Genomic DNA, 23,499 nt, shown 5'->3' on the forward strand with positions numbered 1-23,499 from the left:
ATGGATGGACTTGATGTTGCTAATCAGATTATCAAGGAGCTGAAAGGAGATGTTGGACAAGTCCCATTCTCTATCCTTCCAAACATTGCAGACTTTTAGCATTTCCTCTCCTTCTTTGAGAGGGCCTTGAATGGTGTTTCTAATGGTATCATGGTTAGGGATCCATCTGTTCAGAAATAGGTTAAACTTATTGCCATTGATGACAGACCATCTGTGTCCTCCTTTCCTATCCCCCCAACCATTTAGGATACAACTCCAGGTTCTAGAGTTAGGGCATTTCCTCCAGTTCAGGCTATTCTTAAAATGCTTAGAGAGGAGGACTCTACCCAAAAAACTATCAGGATTGTGGAAAAGTCTCTAGGCTAAGTTTGCATAGGCAGTTCTATTTTTAATCTCTCATTTTTTGATGCCTAGACCACCATTGTCCCTAGTGTCCATAACGGTGTCACAATTGATCAAGTGAAGCTTTCTTTCTTTATTGTTGGAGCCCTAGATGAAATCTCTTTGGACCTTGTCAATAGCATTGTTGACTTTGGTGGGAATTCTAATGAACTGCATGATATGGTTGGGAATGCTACCAAGGGAGGCCTTGGCAAGGATGGTCCTACCAGTCATGTTCAGAAATTTGGTTTTCCATCCACGTAAATTATTGTTCATGCTATCAAAAATGAATTGGTAATCACTGTTGGTAGGCTTCTTGTGGAAGATAGAGAAGCCTAGGTATTTTCCACAGTTGTTACTAGGCTCCATGTTCAGGGTACTGGAGCAAGAGTTGTCCTTGTCAATACTGCAGTTACAGGAGAAGATGACTTTAGACTTTCTGGTGTTAATACTCTAGCAAGACTTCTCACAGAAGTCCTTGAGTGTGCTGATGATTTCAAAGGAATTGGATTGGTCAGCTTTTTTAGAAAGGGTGAGATCATCAACAAAGAAGAGGTGGGAGAGATTTACACCCCTCTGGGAGATTTTAATAGGGGTCTAATATTTGTTAGTAACTTTCCTATCAATATCTTTCTCCCTTTACCAGGACACAAATAGAGCTACCACTAATACATGACATGATAAGCTTAATCAGTCCAGTAGGGAAATTGAAGAAGATGAGGGTATTCGTGAAAAAGGACCATTCAGTTTTATCAAAGGCTGTTTCTAGATCAATTTTGAGAATCATGTTGGCAGATTTCCCTTTCATTTTTTTGAAATGGGAGATGTATTTTGGACAATGATGGCATTATCTGAGGCTTTCCAATTGGATAGGAAACTGGTTTGCAGGGGCCAATAATGTAGCTAAGAATATGTTTTATTCTATTAACTACAATTTTGGTCACAAGCTTATACATAGTGTTGCGCAGACGAATGTATCTGTAGTTCCTAAGAGTGGTGGGGTTGGGAAATTTAGGTATGAGCACCAGAAGAGTTTGATTGATTTTTTCAAGCATTGTGTTGTTTGAGAAGACTTCTCTACAGAAGTTAGTGGTTTTCTTACTCACCAGGTCCCAATACTTCTGGTAGAAGAAAGGGTGAAGGCCATTAAGGCTCAGGGCTTTTAGGGGACTAAAGGATTTGATGGTGTCACGATCCAATCCATCGGGCTATGCGGACACCTACTCTAACATATAGTTAGGAGAACACTTACAAAAATAACATGCGGAAATTTAATAAAATACCAATAATAGCCTTAAGAGTCAGGAATACATCATAATTGAATTATCAAAATTCTAGAGTTTATTACAAAATATTTTAATACCCCCAAGTATACTAGTCTAAATAGGTACAAGAGATTTTAAAGATACAAAATATAAATAAAAATAAGATACAACTTCCACTATAAGGAATGAAGAGTAGAAGCTGTCGGAGATTCATCTTTCTCTTCACCTATGAAACATCACTGACCCTGCAACCAGACTATTCCAAGTGGCATAGCAAGAATAGTATCAGTACAAACAACACATGCTGGTAGACATCATCGGTCAACCCAAGAACAACCGCATAATATAAAGAAATCAACAAGAAGAAAATATACTCTTGAGAAAATACACTGCCAAGCCTTTATCCACAACTCTTATCATTCCCATTAACCTCATTAAAGTCGTTCAACCCTAACTCTCAACCCTTCTAGTTGGTCCGCTGCCAACTCTAATCTAGATCAAGGCCTAGCTATTTAACACATAGATGAATTTCTAAACTACGGGGCTCATTAACTTTGTCTAACTAGTCTACTACTTTTAGCTTTTACACCAACACTTAGCCCTAGAATAATAAACATCTCACTCGAAAGAGGGAAATATTTAAGTGGGCTAAGACTCATATTCTAACCACATTGGTCCTCTGTGGAGGGACCTATTCCTCTCTAGTGGCCTCACCATATCGGGATTCCTCCCGCCATTGCGGCCTATTTGGAGGCAGAAGCTCCAAATTCTCTTCAAATCCCTCATTTAACACATATGCCCACAGGACATCAGCAATATCTGACTTTAAGTCACTAATTTCACTTAACAATGCATCGATTACTCTTTACTTGTTTACCCATTATCTCATGCCTACGATGTGGACAAGTCTAGCAACCATAACATAATTCGAACGGGCATATATATGAACACATTATCAATTTACCATTTTGGAGCAATATACTATTTCACATTGTAAATCTCAGATATAATAGTTAACATGGTAACACTTGGACCTTTGGTCCTTTCATATCAATCATTACACAAGATGGAAATGCTCAATTATAATCGACTCAGTTTCTCTATCATCACATATATAGTCGAGATTAATTCACAGATGATAGCAATATAATGGTTCTCTCATGGAATCTATACTCAAACTATATATGTGTGGAACATGATACCCAATCTAATATATATGTCGGAACGTGATACCTAATCCTATAACTGTGTCAGAATATGACATCCGATCCAATATATGCACCGAAATGTGACACTCGATCCAATGTATGTTTCAAAATATGACACCCGATTCAATATCAAAATCACAACCACAATCACACTCTATAATGAATAGTTCACACACTTGCAGAATCAAGTAACAAGTTTATTACATGCAATTATTCACAAATAGTCATTTCATTGGTTTCATTCTATCTTTTCCTTTATTAACAATATTTCATCTAACCTTCTTTATTCAAGGCATCACTTTTAGTAGAGTAATTTCAAGATTGTGCATTTCATGGTATTGTAATTGTAGACCAATCACTATAACATATCGATCACCCGACCACAATAATAAACGCATAGAAAACTTAACAAGATTACTCCATCACTATAAAAGTCCCTCTATGATATAGAGTAAACCATAATCTTCAACCATAGATAATTATATAGGTTCATGGCATGAGATTTATCAACCCTAAGTTATTCATATTCACCTTTAATTTCATGATTCACATTACTCAAGTAATTCAGAGGGAATAACCAACATGAATACACACAATTATTTGTATAATCACATCACTTTATATACATCAAATTTCCATAACCCATAGGTCTCAAGATCTCCTAACAATCCATCAATAGTCTACATTTAATCCCACATGGATCATTGACCTTCTAAATAGTTTTCACCAAGGCTAACATTCAACGATTGGACCTTTATCACAAGTCACATAATAAACATGATCCAAAGCATACATTCCCACTATAAACATCAATTGACAATCATTTAACCATTCAGACTCCGTGCCTGAAGGCGTAGGCATGAAATCTTCTGTCAATCTACATTATATTAAGCAATGAGAATAATTTTATAACTATTCAATTAAGAAAACCTAGCCTACCTGGGCGCCAAGTAACTGTAGAGGGATTATAATATGATCCTTGACTTTTGGGAAGAGAATCTATGGAGATGGGCCTAAAATCTATGGGTTGTAGCCTTCCTCGCATTAGAATTCCTTTTCTCCTTTCTCTCCAAGCCTAGAGTAGCCTTTTGGGGGTTTCTAAGGTAACTCTCATCTATTTTGGCACTTAAGGGAAGAAGGGGATAATAAAAATACATCACTTTTAAGTTTTATCCCGTCGGATACCGCTACAGCGGCCTCAATACCGCTCTGGCATCCTAGTTCAGACAGTGTCTAGTAAAATAGGCATAACTTTTTACTTCAAAGTTTGAATGAGGCAAATTTGGTGGCGTTGGAGAAAAGATTCATAGAACTTTATTTTTAGAGGTCATGGGTCACCTAATTAATTATAGGATGATATATATGATTGTATGAAGTTGACCCTAGTTTGAACTCAAGTCCAAAGCTAAATCAGAAGACACTTTCAACTCAACTTTGAGATAGGAGCATAGTACGACCTTAATTCACAACTACTACACTCGCATATCAAGGAATTGATCCTAGTCTTATGAAGAAAGAGATTCGTATACCTTTACTGGAGATATTTTTAGTAACGATGGGCCAGATTGTTATAATTGATATCAATTTACCCCTCGTTCATCCCTGAATGACAAGACATAGGAGAGGGCACAAGCCGATCTAAGATTTTTTTGAAACCAATGATAAAACACTATTACAACTTAGGATCACATTCTGAACTAACCCATTTACATCATATGCTATATGAAAAGTTCTACTAACCCGAAATCCATTTCGAAAGTTTCTATGGAATACTATGTCCCTCACATATCATGATACCACCTTAAGTTTTTCTCAAACACTACACCTCGAGGCTGTCAAATATCTCTAAACTATCTAATTCCTAAGGTTCATTGAATTCTATGCTAACTGAAACCTTTTTAACACTCATATTAAGGAAAATTTTACCTAGGTACTTACACCCTAACCAATGCTATAAGTAGCACATAATCCCCATTCAAAGAGAAGTAACCACAAGGTATCTCACAAATCAAACACAAGAATCAACAGATCATGATTAAGTTTATATGGATGCTCATTCACAATCAATAATTGAGCATGAATCACATTCATCAGCAATGATCTCGGCATCACACTCTCCATCCCATCACACGATCCATGAACTAATGCAATTTGGCATATTCACACATGAATAGAGAATAACAAGTTCAAGTAATTCTCTATCACAATAGGACTATCAAGGCGTATCATGAGATTCACATCCTTGTCAATATTAGGCGTTTTCAATATAGGGTCCTTTCACGGGACCTACAAATACCTATTTGTATCGGAACGTGACACTCGATCTAAGGTTTGTGTCAGAATGTATCACCCGATCCCAATATGTATTGGAACGTGACACCTGATTCCAATATACAGACAACCACAATTACATTCAGTATTTTTAGCATTAAATCACCAGGAACATATTCATCATAAAATAGGACAACAGGTGATAATTTCACATATATTCTAGAATATTTCCCCATTTATATACACATATGCATATCGTGAAAGACTTTAACAAGTATATGAAAAACCTATGGAAAATAAAACCATCACCTAAGTTGCCAACCCCTAAGGTTTACCACCAATATCCACATATTTTATATCTATGTACATACTACTATGTCCATTACAACTTCACCCGTCTCTATGCAACAATATCACAATCACTATCTCCCCAAATCATTAAACCACCCTCTTACCTTGGTCAATTAAAATTAAACCACCAAGACAACTAAATTTCTGCCCGTGATCCCTAGCTTAGTTATATAAATTTTCATTAAATTATCTTCTATACTAAACAATGTGTATAGATTTAAATACTCAAATAAAAAAATTAACTAGTACTAGTTTTAGAGTATAAGGGTGGAACAAGGCAAAATAGGGAAAATATGGGACCTCTTTCTGAGGTTTCTGTCTCGCAAAATCCCACTCTGGCAGGATAACGGTCCCGCTGGTGCAAAAATCACCAAGAAAGTAGCCTCCGTAACTTTACCTGGTGCACTTTCCTGCCCCATATCCCCCTTAGGACTTTCAGAGTTAAACTTAATTGATTTAATTCTTTTTTCACAAAAATTTTAACATGAACTATCCAAAGTCGAACCCAGCACTGCACGTAGGAGATTATCGCTCTCCATTATCTTAGCATAAAAACTATGCAAATCACAAGGAGTTGTCTATTACCCTCCATTAGATCAATAACCTCATGATAAATAAGAGAACAATTTAGAAACAACTAAAGCATTGAGTTTCCATAACACAATCCAATAGTTCAAACAATTATTACAGATAGAAATATATTCTAGCAATAACTAAAGTATTGAGTCCCCATAAACTCAATCCACTAGTCAAAACAATTATGATCACAAGTACAATATAGCTCGGACACCCAGTCTTAAGTATTGACTTAATAAATACATGGCATCGCCTTAAGGCATTTAACATAATTTCAAGATTAACTCAAGCAATGCATAAACCAAAATTCAACATCACATTATTTTAAACCAATTATGAAACATGTTAAGGAGATCTTTCATATCAAAAAATTTCACTATTATGCAATAATATCCCTTTTCTCACATGGTTCCCAACCAATCCAGTATGAAGATTAGATATGGATGTCAACACACCAATATGCAGGAGTCTATTCCATATTTTCTCTTATGCTGAGAGATTGTCAACCTGGGCTCTGATACTAACTTGTTACGATTCAACCCATCGGGCCGTGCGGGAACCTACTCTAACTTCGATAGGAGAATCCTTACAGAAATAACATATGGAAGTTTAACAAAATATCAATAATAACCTTAAGAGTCAGGAATACATCATAATTGAATTATCAAAATTCTAGAGTTTATTACAAAACACTTTAACACCCCCAAGGATACTAGTCTAAATAAGTACAAGAGCTTTTAAGTATACAAAGTATAAATAAAAATAAGACACAGCTCCTACCATAAAAAATGAAGAGTAGAAGCTATTAGAGACTCCTTTTCTTTTTCACCTATGAAACATCACTAACCTTGCAACCAAACTATGCCCAGTGGCATAGAAAGAATAATATCACTACAAACAATACGCATTGATAGGCATCATTGGTCAACTCAATACCCACCGCATAATATAGCGAAATCAATAAGAAGAAGCATGCTCTTAAAGATACAGGCAACCTTTATGCAAAAATTCTTGTCATTCCCATTAACCTCATTAAAGTCATTCAAGCCTAACTCTCATCCCTCCTAGTTGGTCTAGTCCTAACTTTAACACAGATTAAGACCTAGCCTTTATATCACATAGAGAAGTTTTCGAACAACGGACCACCACTAATTCTGTCTAACCAGTCTACTACTTTAGCCTTCATACGAACACTTGGCCATAAAATAATTAACATCTCACATGAAAGAGGAAAATATTTAGATGGACTAAGAATCACCTTATAATCGTACTAGCCTGCTATGGTGGGACTTATCCCGCTTTGGCGGCTTGGCCACACTGGGATTCCTCCCCAGAGCGGCATGTCCGGAGGCAGAAGCTCTAAATTCTTTTCAAATTCTCCATTTAACTTATGTGCCCATAGGACATCAGCAATATCTGACTTTAAGTCTATTTCTCTTCACTTATCTACCCACGACCTCATGCCTACAATGCAGACAAGTCTAGAAATAACATAATCTGAACGGGCATATACATGAACACATTATCACTTTACTATTTCAGAGTAATTTATAGTTTCACAATATAAATCTCAGATACAACAATTAATATGGTAACACTTGGACCTTCGGTCCTTTCATATCAATTATTACACAAGATGGGCACGTTCAATTATAATCGAGTCAGTTTCTCTATCATCACACATATAGTCAAAATTAATTCACAGATGATAGCCACACAATAGTTTTCTCATGGAACTCATACTCAAACTGCTAGTGTATTAGCATGACACCTAATTAAATAGTTTGTATGTGTCAAAACTTGACACCCGATCCAATATATGTATCAGAATGCGATACTCGATCCAATATATGTATCGGAACATGACATCTGATCCTATATATATCAGAATGTAAAACCCGATCAAATATCACAATCACAATACATAATTACTTTCCACAACGAATAGTTCACATACCTGCACAATCAAGTAAATCAAACTCATTACATGTAATTTTTCACAAATAGTCATTTCATTTATTTTATTCTATCTTTTCATTCATTAACAATGTTTCATCAATCCTTCTTTATTTAAGGAATCACTTTTGGGTAGAGCAAGTTCAAAATTATAAATTTTACAGTCTTAGAATTGTAAATCCATCACAACAACATATCAATCATCCAACCAAAATAATAAAATTTATGGTAAATATCATAACATTACTCAGTCACTATTAAGGATCTCTCTATGATATAGACTAAATCATAACCAACAACCATAGGTTATCAAATAGGTTCATGACATGAGATTTATCAACACTAAGTCATTCACATTTGTCATTTTATTTCATGATTCGCATTACTCAAGTGATTCACAAAGAATAATCAGCATGAACACACACAATTATTGATATAATCATATCCCTTTTTATACATCAATAACTCATAACCTGAAGGTCTCAATATCTTCTAACAACCCAGCAATAGTCCACATTTAATCCTACAAGGGTCATTGGCTTTCTAAATAGTTTTCACCAAGGTTAACATTTAAAGATTGGACCTTTATTACTAGTCACATAATAATCATGATCCACAACATATATTCTCACTCTAAACATCAATTAACACTCATGTAACCATCCAGAATCCGTACCCAGATGCCTAGGAATGAAATCTTCCGTCAATCTATATTATATTACACAATAAAAATAAATTTATAACTACTAAATTGAGAAATTCTAGCCTACCTGGGCGCCAAGTAATTGTAGAAGGATTATAGCAAGATCCTTGTTTTTCGAAAGGAGAATATATGGAGACAGACCTGAAATCCATGAGCTATAGCCTTTTTATGCTTGGAATCTCTTCTTCTCTTCTCTCTAAGTCTAGAACAACTTCTTGGGGGTTTCTAAGGTAATTCTCATCCATTTTGGCACTTAGGGGAAGAATAAGATAATAAAAAGGCGTCTTATTTCCATTCTGTCTTATCAAATCCCGCCACAGCAGCTTAATTCCCACTTTGGCATCCCAACACAGACATTTCTTAGTAAAATGGGCATAATGGTTTACTCCAAAGTCCAAATAAGGGAATTTTGGTGGATTTGGAAAGAGGATGCATAGGCTTTTAATTTGATAGGTCATAAGACCCCTAATTCATTATATTCTGAGAGATATGATCATTTGAAGTTGACCTTATTTTGAAATCAAGTCCAAAACTAAATCAGAAAGACACTTTTAACTTAATTTTGAGATATGAGCACAGTACGACCTTAATTCACAACTAATGCATTCGCATACCAAGGAATTGATATTAGTCTTATGATGAATGAGATTCGTATATATTTACCACAGATATTTTTAGTAATGATGGGCTAGGTCGTTACAAGCGCCCTTTAACAATCGAAGAGTTCAAACTCACAGTTTTAACATATATTCGGATAAAGCTTTTAGCTGGGTGAATTAAATTCAGGATTCTTTTAACATTTTTGAAGTACTATTGGAGGCATTGTTTCTAACATATTCATGAAATGCTTGAATAAAAGTTCATCAACACCAGAAAGTAACAATACTAATATTGTGTTGATCCTTAAAATAATAACTTGAATTTTTTTTAGATTTATGACATATGTTATTTTGTATTTTTGTTGATAGGATCATATTTAAAGTCTGGACAATAAAATAAAATAATGTATGAATCAAATATATTTTAGGTCCAAAAAGCATTTGATCCAAAAAGATACATTACATATAACACAATGATTTTGTGTGAAGCTATGCATTATTTAAAGAGGAAAACGCAAAGCTAAGTAAGTTATGCAACGCTAAAGACGAACATGATTAAAGCTTATGACCACGTTGAATGAGATTTTCTATGGAAAATAATGATAAAGATGGGATTTTTATAGAATAGGCGAATGAAGCTATGAAGATGGTGTTGAATGTTAGCTTTCTAGCAATAGGAGAGTGATTTAGAAAAAATGAAGAAGATGAAAGAAATGGTACAAAATCAAATTAATCGACTTGTTTTTTTGATACACATTGAAGTCTTATTTGTACACGGTTGATCTATAACTAATTAGTGTTAATTAAACTAACTCTTACATTCTAACAAACTTTAACTAATCAGTGTAGAGTAGCTAATTATGCACAGCCTAACTAACTATACAGTGCAACTAACTATTCACAATGCTTATTTCAATACTCCCTCAAGATGGGTGGTGGAATATGTCCAGCATTCCCAACTTGTAGAACATATCACTGTGTACCTGCTTCCTTAAAACCTTGGTAAAAACATCTGTCATTTTTTCCTTACTTGCTATATATTCAGTTTTGATCATGCCTCCCAATAGTCTTTCCCTGATGAAATGATAGTCTATTTCTATATGCTTTGTGCTTTCATGATACATTGGATTAGAAGCTATCTGCATTGCTACCTTATTATCACAATGCAAGTTCATAGGTAACTTAACTTGAGCTCTAATTTCTTGTAATAATCCTTGCAGCCAAACTAGCTCTACAAAAGTGGTTGTTAAACTCCTATATTCAACTTCTGTTGAACTTCTGGAAACTATATTTTGTTTTTTGACTTCCATGAAATCATAGAATCTCCAAACTTTATCCCAAAACCTATTATAGACATTATGGACAATATGCATGATGCCCAATCAACATCACAAAAGGCATTGACCTTTTCTGATTTTATGCTACTCATAAATAGTCCCAGACTAGGTTATTTTTTAATGTATCTTACTATATGTATTGTTGCATCATAGTGAGACTTCTTAGGTTGGGCAACAAAATAAATGACTGGTCTTGTCATGACTAAATACAGGAGTCTTCCAATCGAACTTTGATATGTTCTCCTATCCTCAAGTATAGCATCGCTTGTGATGTTGAATTAATTTTCATACTCTATACTTGTAAGCTTCTAATTTTGCTCAAGTAGTGTTGTGGCTTTTTCCCCCTCCAGTTAAGCCATATTCTAATATTAACTCCGGGGCATATTGATTCATTAATATTCCTTTCTTGGATCTTGAAAACTCAATTCCAAGGAAGAATTTCAACTCCCTTAGGTCTTTCATTTTGAAATTGTGATACAAATTGTCCTTAGCTTACTTGATCAATGCTTCATTATTTTCAGTGATTAGAATATCATGTACATACAAAAATATGATCACAATGCCACTAGGGGTGTCTGGTTTGGTAAATAACAACTAGTCTAATTTGCTTTGAGTAAAGCCTGAATGTGTAAGAGGAATGGCTAGTTTCAAATTCTACTATCTACTGGCTTGTTTCAAGACATATAAAGATTTGAGTAGTTTACAAACCTTAGTCTCCTCCTAACTACCAAATCCAGGTGGTAGTTTCATGTAAACCTCCTCTAATAAATCTTCTTGAAGAAAAGCATTAAATACATCCATCTAAAAAAGAGGCCAACAAGATTGAGCAGCCAAACCAACAACACACCTTATGGTCACTATTTTGACCACATGAGAAAATGTTTCACGGTAATGAAAACCCTTCTGTTGAGTAAATCCCTTGGCTACAAGTCTGGCCTTGTACCTTTCAACCCTACCATCAGCCTTGTACTTAAATTTGTATACCCACTTACACCCAATGAGAGTCTTACCTAAGGGTAAATCAATAACTTCCCTGGTATGATTGTCACTAAGTGCCTTGATCTCCTGGTCTATAGCTTGGATCTAACAACTGTCTAGAGATGCTTGTTCAAAAGAAGACGGATCAGGTATAGTAACGAAGAAAGTGGAAAGATAGGAATGATAAGAAGGGGTTACATATGCATAAGTCAAGGATGTGGAGATAGGATAAGATGTTCTGGAAGTAGTGACATAGCCAAGTGCCATATGGGAGGTCTAGTATACCTGTTAGATATTCTTTGTGGAATATGATGTATCTCAAAAATACAACACTTACGACGCTCAAAACCTGGAATTATTGTAAGAAATCAAGCACATTTTGTTAGTTTGATATGTGTTTTTGATTAGTTTTCAGGGAAATTGAAGTACTCTTGTGTTGATGATCTGTGGCTAGGTTTATATGGAGATTTAATTGATCTTGGAGTAAGTTGACATCTTGTGTTGAGGATATATCACAAGGAAAACAAAATATACAAAAAGTGCTAAATTGACTTGAGCTTCAAAAGGTTTTGCGACAACTTGAAAGAAGAGCTCAAAAAATGAACTTCACCGGGCCTTGAAGGGCATGGTACTAGACATGTGGAGGTGGAAGAACCATATTTTGACCAATTATGCACACCAAGACAGCCACCACAGGCTGTGGTGTGCAACACTGGCCCTGAAGAGAAGCCTCTATCCATGAAGAATGATGCCAAGAGAAGGCATCCAACTTTTGGCTAAGGCATACACCATATCCATACACCATGAGTCGTGGTGCTTACCACAGGCCGTTGTGGGTTTCATAATGGGAAGCCTTCCACAAAAATTCTAAGGCACAAACCATGACTCACCACCATGAGCCATGGTGCTTACCACTTGCTTTGGTGGTGCCCGTCTAGGGGAATCCGAAGCCAAACACATCTTTGTTTCCTACTTTGTTTAGGACTAGTTTTAGGTTTCTATAAATACCAACCTTTATTATATTTTTAGGGTACAACTTTACATAGACTTTAACACATTTTTCCTACTATTGTAAAGTTACATTACATGTTATCAAACATTATTATTGGGGATTTTTATACACCAAACGCACCTGGGCAGCCTTGAATCAAGAACAAAAAGCTTGGTTCTTTTGATCTTTTTGTTGGTGTTTTTGAATCAAGATTTAATCTTCAATTGTGAGTTTGATTCATTGTTATTTGTAAGCCTTCTAATACATGATTTCTTCATCGTTTATTGAGTTGTTCACCATGATTATGCCAGGCTAATCCCATAACTAGGGTTGTGGGAACCATGATGACTTAACTAGAATAGGCAAACGTAAGATTGATATTCGTGATTTGTTTTTGCATGTATTATGATTTCTTCATTCAAAATTCTTTCTTAGTGAGTGCACGTATTAAGAATCTTCTTGTATTCATTGCTTTCCCAGGAGGGACGTAGTGATTAGGAAAAGAATATCACAACAGAAATTTGAAGAGCCTGATTTCGAATGAAAGGACAAACTTTGTATAAGTTACTTGAGATCGGAAGGAGATAATACTCTGAGCTATAGAGCGAGGTTTAGTAAAACAAACATTCTGAAATCGGGAAGAAATGAATGAGATACATCTAAGAAGCACCGGGAGGTGAATTAGATGTTATCTAACTCGCTAGATTTTATATGCATTGAAAGATATCATGAATACGAGTCGTCTATTAAGTCATATGTCATGGGGATCATAACCCTAGTCTAGTTTTCATATTTTTACAACTTTAATCTTGTTTACTTGTCACCTATTGTTACTTGTTCTTAAATTACAACCAAACCCCCCACTTTTACTTTATCTAAGTTTATTTTTGAAAAATAGCTACTACAACTAAATAATGATAGCTAATAGTTTTATTTCAACCTATTTCTTCTGGGTTCAACCCCGACTCTAGTTGGGTAAAATATACTGCTAACAATTATCTATATTTCTTTCGAGAGTTATAATTGAGCATTATCAAAATATCTCCATTGAAATTCTACGAATTGAATGGGATTTCAGCTTCGACAATCGTATCCTCCCTCCAACAAATAAGGTGGAAAGGGCAAGGCAGAGAGGACAGATATTCTATTAGTTGCTAATTCAGTTTATAGTTTCTATTTCTTGATTTTACTTATTGTTTCTTGTTTTTATTTTTGAAAGGAACATGTAGTGTATACCAATCAGCCCGTAGTAAGGGTGAACCATTAATTCCCTATGATCCTGAATTACAAAATTTCATTCGGAAGGTGAATGCGCAGAGTGTGAGGAGCAAAGGCTGAGTGAGCTTGGTGAAAACCAAGTCAGGGATGATGCCATAGTTAAGGATGATGCCGATATAGATGGTGTAGGAGACATGGGAGCTAGGCATAAAATTCACTATCACTAGCACTATGCTGCAGATATTGAATTTAAAAGGATCATTTAGTGGAGCAGCAGGTGATGATGCCAACCAACACTTGATGAACTTTATCGCCACCTACAAGTCATCTAAAATCCCTAGGTTAGCTAATCAACCATATGACTACGTCTGTTTCCATTATCTCTGTCTAGAGGAGCATTGAAGTGGTTGAACTACCTTTCACATGACTCAATCACAACTTAGAGGGAGCTAAGGGAAGAATTTATTGAGAGGTTTTTCCCACCAACTTCAAATCAAGGACTAGATTGGTGCCCACAAGCAGCTATCTACTAAAGCAGTGTATGAGACTTATGAGAGATTCAGGCAAATGCTAAAGCAGTTTCCAAACCTCAACCTGACCGATGAGCACTTGAATGAGTTATTTTACCGATCTTGCAACTTTGTGACCAAGCTAGTCATAGATGCAACTTGTCGAGGTTTATTTATGGACAAGTCATTCCAGAAAGCCACAAAAATCTTAGATCAGCTCATAAAGAATAACAGATCCTAGTATACTAGAGATAATGATATGTGAGGTTTTGGCTTCCCACTTGAGATAATAGCGGATCAGAAAAAGAGAAGAGGAATGTGATCAAGACATGGCTCACATACGGACTCAGATGGACTTGCTGACCAAATGGCTGCTAGGTGGTGGGATGGAAAAGATAAATGGTGTGGGTGCTGCAAATCTCTATGACGACCTACCCGGTGATGAAAAGTCTAAGTACATGAACAACTAGGAGGTTTCTAAACTTTCAATTCTAGGAATCAAGGTCAGAACTTTCAAAGGGATGAATACTATGATAGGGCTAAACACCACGATCAAGGTAATTGGCATAACAAGGATCAATACAAAAATGATCAAAGTAGCCTTTATGTACATCTCGAAAATAGAGATAGAGGTGGAGCAAGCAACTCAAGTATGGAGGAGATCTTGACTAAAGTGCTTTCAAAAAAAAGCATATACAGAATCTATGGTTAAGGAGATAAAATGAAATATGTCAAAAATGACTCAAGTGGTAGAGTCACACTCAACCTCTATCAAGTGGTTGGATCAACAAATGGGGCAATTGTAGACCACTGTGAATCAAAGGAAGAATGGTGCACTTCCTAGTGACACCATTTAAAATCAAAAAATAGAGAAATAGTTCAATTCAAGGACATCATGCCGTGACATTAAATCAGGCGCTTCATGGAAGGCAATTCATGTAGATACTTGATGAAGTCTGAGTATTCAGGTAACTTACTACTTATGCTTAGAGCATCACAGGTATGATCATTTCCCTTGATTTTATACTTTGGAGTTTCTGAGTGCATTGGGGATAATGCACATATTTTTAGTAGGGAGTGGGGCATCCTGAACCCTTTGAAGTTTTTCTTGCCATGTTTCTTTTCTCTGAAAGTGTATTATCTAGTAGAACTGGTATGTTTAGGTTTTTTGTGTTAATACAAGTGTTGGTAGGAGTTTGTAATAGCCCGTAAAAGTGAAAAATGGCCCTTTTAAAAAAAATTTGCAAAATTATGTGATTGCATCTCAATTGTGATAACCAATTTTATGGGATCTTTGTAACCTAGTACATACTGATTTCTTGGTCAAATGTTGGTTATTAATATGTTGATTAGTACTAAATAGCATAATATCAGTGCCATGTGTGTGAGCTTAATTTACGTAGTTTGATTTATGAATTTTTAAGCTTGAATTTGTCTGGTTAGTCTTATGAAAACAATTGGGTAGCTGGATTAGGATAGGATCATAGGCCTTTATTGATAATGAGTCAGTTAGCCTAAAGTTAACCAACCAAATAAAATTGTACCTGTTTTGAACCAAAGTTTGAGCTTTAGGTAAACCTTTTCTTTGATTAAACACAATTCACCTTCCCTTAATGTTTGTATTTTGGCCCTAGGCCATTCAAGGATAATGTGAACCTCAACTCATGCTAAAAACCTAACTTGAGGGTGACTACAATAAAGGAGAATCAGTTTGTGAACTTTTATCTTGGCCCTGATCCCTACTAGGAGATTATGTATTTCATCTCAGGACAAAGTCTAAGTTGAGGGTGGAAAAACAAAAAAGTTAGGGTATGAAAAGATGGTGGGATGAAAAGAAAAGAAACACATGGGTGGTGACCGCAGGTGAAAAGAAAATAAGTGTAAAAATGATTCATAAAAAAAGAATAAGATTGATCAAAAGCGGAAATCACTCCAAAGAAGAAAGAATGAGAAAATAAGGAAACAACAAAAGTTTGGGGGGCTGAAAAACTAAGAAGCTAAGCCAAAGTAGTGTTTGGAGGGGAAAAGTAATCACTTTTATCCTAAATGTATCCTACCTAAACCCAAGCCTACGTTACAAGCCTAAAAAGTCTTATTTTGATCCTAAAAAGATTATTCAAGAGTTGAAGTGTTGAAACTAAGGGCAAGACTATGATCTTTACTCTTGCATTGTTTGAACTTCTTTTGAGAATGTGAGTAGTTTTGTTCCTGTCTTAGTTTATCCTCTATACACTGTGTGAGAGACGTCTTAGTGGTGAGGGCACCGTTATTGTGTGGTTTAGTTGCTATATTGACTAGTACATGACTGTTTGCATTGATTTAGTTAGTTAAAGAATAGTTCAATGTTATGGAGTAATTCTTATGAGATTGGTTAGAGCATGAGTGCATTTCATAAGTAAAGTTGGGCATAAGGTTTATGTTAGAGGGTTGTTATATGTTTCCTATGATTTGCTTGGATTTGCGCATTGTTTAGTTTGATGTTGTGTTATTTTTTGAGGACAAGAAACAATTGTAAGTTGAGGGTGTTGATATGTCACCAAAATACAACACTTACGACACTCAAAACCTGGAATTATTGTAAGCTCTCAAGCACATTTTATTAGTTTAACATGTGTTTTTGGTTAGTTTTTAGGGAAATTGTACACTTGAGTTGATGATCTTTGGCTTGGATTATGTAGAAATTTGATTGATCTTGGAGTAATTTGGCATCTTGGTGTTGAGGAGAAATCACAAGGAAAACAAAATATGCAAGAAGTGCTAAATTGACATGAGTTTGGCAAGGTTTTTGCAACAACTTGAAAGGAAAACTGAAAGAATGAACCACACCAGGCCTTGAAGGACATTATACTGGACATGTGGAGGTAGAAGAACCATATTTTAACCAAGTATGCACACCAAGACAGCCACCACGGGCCATGGTGTGCAATACTGACCTTAAAGGGAAGCCCCTATCCGTGAAGAATGCTGCCAAGAGAAGAAAGACAACTTTTGGCTAAGGCACACACCACGCCCATCTACCACGAGCTGTGGTGCTTACCATTGACCATGATGGGTTCCATAGTGGGAAGCCTGCCATAAAAATTCTAAGGAACACACCATGCCTCACCAACACGAGCCGTGGTGCTCACCACCGGCCGTGGTGGTGCCCGTCCAGGGGAATCTGAAGCCCAACACATCGTAGTTTCCTACTTTATTTAGTACTAGTTTTAGGTTTCTATAAATACAAACCTTTATTATATTTTTAGGGTACAAATTTACATAGAATTTACACATGTTTTTTCTACTATTGTAAAGTTTTATTACACGTTTTCAAACATTATTCTTGGGGATTTTTATTCATCAAACACACTTGGGCAGCCTTGAATCAAGAACAAAAAGCTTGGTTCTTTTGATCTTTTTGTTGGTGTTTTTGAATCAAGATTTAATCTTCAATTATGAGTTTGATTCATTGTTATTTGTAAACCTTCTAATATATGATTTATTCATCATTTATTGAGTTGGTCATCATGATTATGCCAGGCTAATCCCACAACTAGGGTTATGGAAACCATGACGACTTAACTAGAATAGGCAAACGTAGGATTGATATTCCTGATTTGTATTTGCATGTATTGTGATTTCTTCATTCAAAAATCTTTCTTAGTGAGTGCACACATTAAGAACCTTTTCGTATTTATTGCTTTCTCGGAAGGAGATAGTACTCTGAGATCTAGAACGAGGTTTAGTAAAACATACATTATGAGATCGAGAGGAGATGAATGATATACGTCTAAGAAGGACTGGGAGGTAAATTTGATGTTACCTAACTCGCTAGATTTTGCATGGAATACATTGAACGATATCATAAATACGAGTCGTCTATTAAGTCATATTTCATGGGGATCATAACTCTAATCTATTCTTTATATTTTTACAACTTTAATCTTGTTTACTTGTCACCGTATTTTTGCTTGTTCTTAGATAACACCCCACTTTTACTTTATGCAAATTTAGTTTCGGGAAATAACTACTACAACTGAATAAGTGATAGCTAATAGTTTTATTTCAATATATTCCCTTTGGGTTCAGCCCCAACTCTTAGTTGGATAAAATATACTGCTAATGATCATCTATATTTCTTCCTAGAGATATAATTAAGCATTATCAAAATAATAGGAATAAGTGGATTAGAAAAAGAAGGAGAGGAGGGAAGAGATGGATCAGGAGGAGGAAAAGAAGAGAAAGGAGAATGTGGAAGATTAGTGGGTGAAGATATATAAGTACATGAAGGTAGAGGAAAAATATCCTCAGTAGGATGGGGAAAAATAGGTGGTGTAGTGGGAAAATAAGAAGTATGGGATGGAGGAAGAGAGTCTAGGAAAGTATGTCTAGGATGTGTGAAAGGAAATATAGTTTCTCTAAATGAAACATCCATACTTACAAAGAAGATGCCAGTAGCAATGTTGTATAGTTTATATCATTTTTGAGTATTAGAGTAACCCATGAAAATAGAAGGAATAGACCTAGGGGAAAGTTTTTCAGTGAGCGATGTGTTGGTGGTATAACATAGACAACCAAACACTCTAAGAGGACTGAGATTGGGAGGATTTTTATGGAAGAAGAGGGTATTCTATTGATAAGAAATGTAACTGTAAGGACGCATTCAACCCAAAACTTTAAGAGAGCATGGGCCTGAAATCTAAGAGACCTTGCCATTTCAAGAAGATGCATGTGCTTTCTTTCAGCAATGCCATTTTCCTGAGGTGTATGTACACAGGTACTTTGATGAATGATCCCAAGTGAAGAAAAAAGATTGTGACATTGAGCGTTGAAAAATTCAAGACCATTATCTAATATACTGTTTTAACAACAGCTGAAAATTGAGTTTTAACAAGAGTAAAGAATGCTGAGATAAAATTGACAACTTCACTTTTATATCTCATCAAAATAATCCATGTCATTCTTGAATAGTCATCAAAAATGGTAAGAAAGAACCTATGACCATTATAAATACATTGTTCATAAGGTCCCATACATCTATGTGTAGAAGTTCAAAATGAGTTACAATTTTGCTTGACATTAGCTGGAAAAGGCAGTCTAGTTTATCTTGCAAGGGGACAAATAGGACATGAATGAAAAGCTTTATTCTAAAAATGTAGTAAACACTATAATGAATCAATATTTTGAATAAAAATAACAGGAGCATGACCAAGTCTGAGATGCCAAAGAGAAGGATCTATTTGATGTGATGAATTTGATGAAGAGACTGATGAATGGAATGCAGTGGCAAGTGATGGATTCTTGGTAGATGGGAGTATGTAGAGACATCCTTCTTAATTACCAATCCTCCTCACCTTGCCATTTCAAAGGCCTTGAAAAAAAATAGAAATGAGGATAAAAAAAAGCACAACAGTTTAGCTCTTTAGTGAGTTTGAAAATGGAGAAGAGGTTATAAGAAAAATCAGGAATATAAAGAATATTTTGATGTCATTGGTGTCAAAGAGTAAAATAGATCCAATATGAGTAACATCAGTAGTTTGGCCATTTGGGAAATGTATCTTGCTAGGATTGGGAAGTACAAGAGTTGAATTTAGTAATGTTTCCAAGCTAGACACCATATGATTCGTGGCACCAGTGTCAACAATCCAAGGAGGTGTATCATTACCTGCAAGAAAACAAGCATCAAATGTTTTGTAGGTAGAGGAAAAGTTATGATATACACCTGCCATGTTAGCAGTAGCTTCCTGAGATCCAGTCTCCTTATCTATTATTTTTATCAGATAATTGTACTGGTCAGGAGTGAATGTTGGTACACGTTGAAAAGAGAAAATATCAAGAACATTGACTTTTTCTACTTCAAATCCCTCAACATAGTTCACATGATTGACTTGAGTTCTTCTATTTCCCCTAAAATTTTGTGACCTTTCATTACCATAAGATTATCCCTTGTTACTTTTATCATCAGTGCCTTTTTTCTTTGTAAACTTATAGTGTGAAGGATATCCAATCATCCTATAATAATAGTATTTTGTGTGGTTTCTCAGATGACAATGATCACAGTATAAACCTGTGCTATTTGTGTTTTGCTTGAATTTGTTGTTCTGAAATGAAGCTATAGCTGATTCAGTAAGGTCTAGTTTTTGTAAAGGTAGCACACAGTTGGATATTGCACTAGATTGCATCCTCTGACTTTCATCTTGCATAATCATGTTATATGCTTGATTCAAGTTTGGTCCTGGCACTGTCATAAGAATTTGACTCCTTGACTAAGTAAAGTTATCACTGAGTCCCATAAAAAATTGTATGAGTTTATATCTCTCCATCTGTTCAGCATACACCTTGTACTTGTCACATTCATAAGCTGGTAGAGGAACTAAAGATGCATATTTATCCCAGAAATTTTTCAATTTCGAATAGTACTCAAACACAGTGAATGTTCCCTGACTCATAGTGTTAATTTATCGATGAATTTGATATATCCTAGTTAGATTTCTTTTGTCAAATATCTCCTTTAAATCCTTCTACACGATATGTGCATTAGATAAAAACATCAATTTATTTGTCAATTCCTTCGAAACTGAATTAGTAATCCATGACAATATAAAAGCATTGCATCTCTCCCATTCGTGTTCTAGATCTCCTTTGTAATGTTCCTTACGACATTGTCCATCAATAAAATAAATTTTATTCTTTGCTAACAGTGCTACTCTCATAGAATTACTCCATCCATTATAATTTTCAATTCCAATAAGTTGTTGAGAGATTAAAAGGCTACCTGGAGTGTCAGAAGGATGCAAATACAGGTATTTCTGAAATGAATGTCTGTGAATTTATCGATTTGATCTTGAGCTGGTGTTCGCCGTTCCTGAATCGAGATTTCTAATGTATCAGTTGTACGCTCCATTTTTTGGTCTTCTCGGATGAACTGATTTGATTTCTCTTGAACGTTTTTGATAAAATCGAGGTCAGTACTCTATTATTTTTAAATCTCTTAATTTTGCTTAAGTAAAAACTATCTCAAGATGTTCTCTCCTCTAGCTAGATCTTCTTTGTTGCCTAAAGCTTTGATACCATGTTGAGTGTTAGGTTTCTAGCCATAGGAGACTGATTGAAAGAAAATGAAGAAGATGAATGAAATAGTAGAAAATGAAATTAACCGACTTGTTTATTGATACACATTCAAGTCCTATTTATACACAGCTGATTTTTAACTAATCAGTGTTAATTAAACTATCTCTAGCATTCTAAAGAACTTCAACTAATCAGTATAGAGTAGCTAACTAAATATGCACAGTGCTTATTTAAGTAGATGGTAACCACGGTTACTTATCAATTTAGTCATGATGGATGCACAATGCTTATTTCAATAGATGATAACCACGGTTACTTATCAATTTAGTCATGATGGCAAGCAGTTCAAAAATATTTCTCTAAGAAGAGGTTTGAGTCAAGGCAATCTCATATAACCTTATCTATTTTTTATAGTTGCAGAGGGATTGTCAGCGTTGTTGAAGTGAATATTTTTTTCAAGGCCGAATTCATGGTGTTAAAATTTTCTCTTAAGTATCATCTATTTCACACCTATTTTTTGCGGATGATATTTTATATTTTTCTAAAAGTAGCTAAAAGGGAGGCGAAAACTATTAAGCAATGTTTGAAGATTTATCAGGCTGCCTCTAATAAACAGATAAATTTCCAAAAGTCTAATATATTTTTCAATCACAATACTAATGAAAGTATAAATAGAGAGATTATGGATATCCTTCATGTTAAGGAGGTGGATACTCCTGGAAAGTATCTTGGCTGACGATAATGATTGAAAGAAATAAAAAGGCAGTCATAACTTATATTCAAGATAGAGTAACTTCGAAAATGAATAGTTGAATGTAAAAAAAAGATGAATTTTTTTTATATAAAACTGTATTCAATCAATTTCAACTTATGTGATAAATATGTTTTTGATTCCTAGTAATATGTGTGCGCCTATGAGTGAGGCATGAATGGATTTTTATGGAAATCAGGAACAAGGAAAAATCAGAGGATTAGGTGAATATCTTGACAGAAAATTTGTATACTCAAGGAAGATGAGGGCTTGTTCTTTCTAGAACTACATCATTTTAATCTTACATGCTCGCGAAAATAAGATGGAATCTTTTAACTAGATCTGAGGCTCTCATGGGTAAGATTTTTCAATCTCAATAGCACCAAACCTGGAGAACCAACAACTTCGAAAGTTCATTTGGAGCACCTCATTACTTTATAAGGTGCTTAACTTTATTTGGAGAGCGAAAGAAATATTTTACCAACATATAAGAGGTTTCAAAGAAAAAATGTTTAGCTAATTCAGTCTCCCTCGATGTTTGCAAGCCAGAGAGAATGTGAAATATTTGCTCGGTAGAATATCCCTTTGCAAAGCAATGTTGGATTCAATCAAATTTTGGTTGACATGGTTTAATAATAGATTTTGTGGAGTGGTTTAAGGAGCAAAGAAAGAGAAACATGGAAATAAAAATGGAGGAAACAATCATGATTTTGTGGAGATTGTGGAAAATTAGAAATAATCTATATTAAAACAATAAGTCCGTCCATTGCTACTCTGTACCGTGCGAAGGAGTTGGAGGAATAAATGAGTGTCAATTTAAGGGACGAGACCTATTGATGCCGTGAATAATATGAAGACTAAAAGGAAACTACCTTCGCTTACCACAATCAAATATAATATCGATGCCTCTTACGATATTCAGATAGGTTTGACGGGGTAGGCACGGTGTTATTTGATCACTTGGGTTAATTTATTCCTGAAAAAGCTAAGCTATATTCATTGGTCGTGTTGCTAGCCCTTTATTGGCCGAGATCATAGGGGTGTGTGAGGCTCTTACTTGGTTAAAGGTTCTCCAATACAAACTGATTGTGGAAACTAATAATCTACTCGTAAAGCAAGCTCTCAAAGAAATTTTGGTGAATACCCTTATTTTGATGCTCGTCTTTAATTGTAAAACTTTGAGAAGAATTAATATTATTTTTTTTGAAAACTCCAAGATAACCCACAACCGCTGCGACATCTGTCCTTCTAATGAACACTCTTTGGTGACCACTTTGTGCGCACTGGATAAACCCCACTGTGTAATAACATACAAACCACACATGAGATGTAAAACGCACTAGACAAGCCTTGTG

At 35.2% G+C, this 23,499-nt stretch overlaps 1 pseudogene; it reads left to right on the forward strand.

Moving 5' to 3' along the window:
* On the forward strand, positions 1-23,487 carry LOC129883586 (uncharacterized; annotated as a pseudogene).
* Positions 23,488-23,499: the final 12 nt, after the last annotated feature.

The sequence above is a fragment of the Solanum dulcamara genome, chromosome 3, assembly GCF_947179165.1.
Source record: "Solanum dulcamara chromosome 3, daSolDulc1.2, whole genome shotgun sequence".
NCBI lineage: Eukaryota > Viridiplantae > Streptophyta > Magnoliopsida > Solanales > Solanaceae > Solanum > Solanum dulcamara.